Source organism: Alligator sinensis, unplaced genomic scaffold (assembly GCF_000455745.1).
Source record: "Alligator sinensis unplaced genomic scaffold, ASM45574v1 scaffold377_1, whole genome shotgun sequence".
NCBI classification, from domain to species: Eukaryota; Metazoa; Chordata; order Crocodylia; family Alligatoridae; genus Alligator; species Alligator sinensis.
In genome coordinates, this window is record NW_005842047.1 from 1,258,951 (window position 1) to 1,263,525 (window position 4,575).

At 50.6% G+C, this 4,575-nt stretch overlaps 1 pseudogene; it reads right to left on the reverse strand.

Moving 5' to 3' along the window:
- Positions 1-615: 615 nt before the first annotated feature.
- On the reverse strand, positions 616-2,280 carry LOC102380014 (annotated as a pseudogene).
- Positions 2,281-4,575: the final 2,295 nt, after the last annotated feature.

A 4,575-nucleotide genomic window follows, 5' to 3' on the forward strand; every position in this document is an offset into this window, starting at 1 on the left:
CTGCCCTCCCCCTGCCAATCAGCACGAGCGGGAACGCTGCTAACCGCGCCCATCACTCCTCCTCCCCATGCTATGAGCACGGCTTGCTCTCACGTTGGTGTTTGGTCATATCTTTCTCATTTCTTTACCACATGCCCCCTTGACCAAACGCCAATCTTGAGCATGGTTGGGCTCAAGAACTCCCTCCAAATACAGCATCTAATATAGGTATATAATAAAATATTAAACAATGACTAAGTCCAATCAAGTCTGTCTAGATGTAGCATGACGTTTATGCCGGGGGTCATCGCCGATGGGTTCACTCGCGGCGACAAACCTCACATCATGTTATGCATCGACGACTTCATGCCGCTTCAGGCTGGAAAACAAAATTCGGGGTTCATTAGTAGCATGTACTAAACTGTACTGCGTCGACTTAGCCAATTATGATGAGCTAAGACGGTGCGTGTGGGTGTGACTGTTTCAAGAGAGAAACAAATAAACAAACAAACACACAAATAAACAGGAAAAGTGGCAACAATTGAACTCACCACAAAACTGGGAAAACAACAAGGCGACAAGTCAGTCATCCATGGCAAGCCGAGGTTGGTAATCGACCATCTCCTTTTTCAGTCGTTATTGCATATTAGTTGGCGGAATGTGGTTCTTAGCAAAGTAATCACCACGGAACGTCCATCTTCTCCTATAGCAGACAACTCCAACCAAAATGCTTACAAGTAGAACTCCACCCATTGCACTACCGATGATGGTGCCCCCATTGTCTTCCTGCATTGCTGGCAAGGTTGATGCTGGAGGTCCTGTTGCTAAACCTGTGATGTCATCAGTTGAGGGATGCCATGGAACCCTGGGTGGTCGTATGGTAGTAGTAGGAGAATCTAATATGTGGATAGTTTTTTGATCGCTTTTTTGACCAAGGGAATTTGTCACCCTACAGATGTAAGTCCCAGTGTGATTACAGGTTAGTGGGCTGTTGAAATGCAGAGTATTGTTTACAGACAGTAAGCCTTCAGGCCATTGCCCATCCTGCCTGGTCCAGGTAAATTCCATAGGTAGTGGCTTAGAATCAGCATTGCACCTAAGCTGAACATTCTTTCTTCCAGTGAACCAATTTTTGTCATAGCCAGTTACTGAAACTTCAGGAGCATATTGGATGTCTAGTAACTAAGAATATCTTATTTCCTTTTTTAAAGCTGGGTGCTTTACAACATAAGTTATATGTCTTCCTCTTGCAAATCTGGTAGGAATGATTTTATATTGACTTACAACTGTCACTGTTTCATTTGGAAAGGAAGTTGAACTAAATTCCATTTCACCAAGGCCTCCTTCCCAATCAACATCTGCAGCAGGTTTCCCAGTGGCTGCTGTACAGATGGCTGCTACTGTCTGATTTTTACCATCTATTAAACAGTTTGGTCCCTTTATAAGACTCACAGTGGATTCAACAAATACAGTTACAGTTGTTGACGACTGTGCATTTCCTAGTGGGAATGTAACTACTTTGCATACATACTCTCCTGCATCAGAGAAGCTCACATTGTTTAAGTTGATTGTTGCATTGATAAGAGAAGAGTTTTTAAATGACACTCTTCCATGGTATTCTCTTTGAACAGAAAACCCATATTCAGGATGATATACAACAACAGTTTGTGCACTTTTACCATGTATCTTCTCCCATGAGATTTGTGTTATTGTTCTATTTATATCAATTATGCATTTTAACGTGACATTTTTCCCCCAAACTGCTGTTATGTATGGATCAACAATCGGTCCAGTTAAGGCACTGCAGCAGAAACAGAAGAGTAGCAGCATCAGAGCGAGCTTCAGCCCAGCAGGCACCCGCTGCCTCCGCTTCCGCCTCTCCGCGCTGAGCGCGTGTGTGGCGGTGGTGCAGGTTGCCCCCTGTGCATTAGTGACCTGCTTGACAGGCACTATCAGGTGAATTGCGGCCAGGAGAGGGTTAACTGCGCTGGGTGGAAGCACCCGGTACAATTCCTCTCTCTCTGCTGGGAGCGCTGGATACAATCTCTCTCCCTCACAGGGAGGCAGGTTTTCTTTCAGCATCACTCCGGGGGGCGGGACCGAGGACGATGACACGACGGGCCCGCCTCCTAGGGGAATCCGTGGGTCCTCCTCGTGTTCCCCGGCACCATCCTCCGGCAGCAGTTCCACGTGCCTGGCGCCATTTTCTAGCAGCGGTGCCATGCGGCCGGCGCCATTTTGGAGCGTTGGCTCGGAGCCCCACAGTGCCTGCTCCAGTGACTCCACGCTTTGCAATTGCATTTCTATAGCCTCTCGCCCGTCGGTCTCAAGGGTGCAATCATTTATGCTGGCGGGCTTAACACGGCTAAATTGTACCTCCGCGGCCGTATTGGGTAGTCGGTATAGGACCGCGGGGCTAGCGAGGAGACATCCTAGGGCTGCGGGGCTAAGGCCAAACACGACCCATTCCTTAAACGGCTCCTCGCTACCCTCAGTCAGGCGAATGGAGACATAGCCCCCGATCTCCCCGCCTTGCTGGGCGTGATGGTACGCCACATGGGCCCCTAAATCATCGGCGTCCGTGGTCGGAGGTCGGTGATGATTTCACCATGGACAATGCCAGACTAATTGGTCAATTCACTCCTCATCTTCCCTTTGCCCCAAATATCCCATCCTCGTCGCCATGTGCAACCTAACTATGGGTGGTTGAGTCCAATCTATTCGAGTAGGTCGGAGACAAAAGGGTTCGGGCAATTCCTCCTTCTTCTGTCTCTCCCTCCATCGACAGAAACACACCGGGGAGGCAGTGAGATAAGAAAATCGCTTTACTCACTATTTCAGGCAACAATCTCGTACAGCTGTGTCAGGAATCTAGTTCGCCGATTCCTTGGGAGCTCTTGAGCATATTCATGTGGTATACCAAATCGTGATGGGGCCATCCAGGTTTTCGCGGATGCAGGACCTCCGGCGAGGGTGATCAGTCCTCTCCGATATTACGCAGGTCCTGTTTTGGCGCGCTCCCCTTTTAACCGGGCAGCATCTGCCCGCCCCCTGCCAATCAGCACGAGCGGGAACGCTGCTAACCGCGCCCATCACTCCTCCTCCCCATGCTATGAGCACGGCTTGCTCTCACGTTGGTGTTTGGTCATATATTTCTCATTTCTTTACCACACCTACCAGCCCAGTCTTGCATGCTGGCTCCAGTGCACATGGGTGGTCTAGGGATAGAGCTGGTCTGGGGCAGGCACTGCATGAAGCCCCATGCCCAAACACCCCTGTGCTGCATGTGCACATGTGGCATGGGGCTTGGTCCCAGTCCAGCCCTCAGACCAGCCCAGTGACTCTTACCTGGACCATAGGGCCAGATGACTTGAACACCCTGATATTATTTATATCAATGGTTGTTAACCAATGATACGCATACCCCTAGGGATACTTAAAAGGGTTGTAGGGGGCGTGCAGAACTTTGTGTGTGTGCGTGCAGCCACAGCGCAGCACGCGGGTGGTCAGGGATGCAGCCCAGCCACATGGAGAGTAGCAAGGTCTGGCTGTTAGGTTTGTTGTGGGGGAAGGGAGTGGACCTGGGCCAGGGGCTGCCCAGCTGGAGAAGGGCATGGGAGGGTGTGCCCCTAGATCAGGGTGGGGTGGGATGGGGCCAGGGGGGTGTTGGGCTGGGCTGGGCTGGGCTGGACTGGGAGGAGGGGTTGGGGGGACTACAGTGAAGTCTAGGGTGGCTGCAGCCCCTCCCATAGCCCCCTCCCAGTGCTGCTGCCACCCACCCCAAGCACAGCCCAACACAGCCCCCCACTGGGAAACGCCCAGTGCCCCAGCCCGCAGCAGCCCACCCAACCCCTGCATGCAGATCTGGGGTCACATGCCCCCCATGCCCTCCTGGGATGCGCATAGTGGCGAGAGCTGCCCTTGCCCCACATACAGATCTGGGGCACATGCACCCCATGGCCTCCCGGGGTTTGTGCAGCGGTGGGAGCTTCCTCGCCCTGCCCACACTCCCAAACGAGCTACTTGCAGCTCCATCCTGTGCCCCAGCTTGGCTGAGCAGCACCTGCCCCTGCCCCCCACCCTCCTTAAAAAGAAGAAAAAAATATAAAAGGGTACATGAGCTGAAACTCTGAGACAGAAGGGGTACACTTGTTAAAAAGGTTGAAAACCCTGATATATATTATTTAAAATCATATTTACTTGAATACAAGGCTAGATTTTTCCCACAGTTGGCATGGAGAAACAGCCCCTTATCTTATAATCACATACAAAGAAATCTCCCTAAATACATTGTCTATCACTAAACTGCTGCTAAAAGCAGCAGGTGCTTATCAATGGAAACCAACTATGAAGTTGTTTAAATGCAGCCAACAGTGAGCATGACTATAAAACACATGGCCCACATTGGGCAAACATGCTGATCAGAACCTACCACAAGGACAGGTTAGTCTAGCCCATCTGAAAAAGACATATTGTAGTTCCTCTTAAGCGCAGTCCCCCTCACCGCTGACTCTTTTTCAAGTCATAGTGAGCCATGATATTGAATACGGTACCCAGAATTCCCTCTTGTTTCCCCCTCTCTCAGCCTGGCCAATA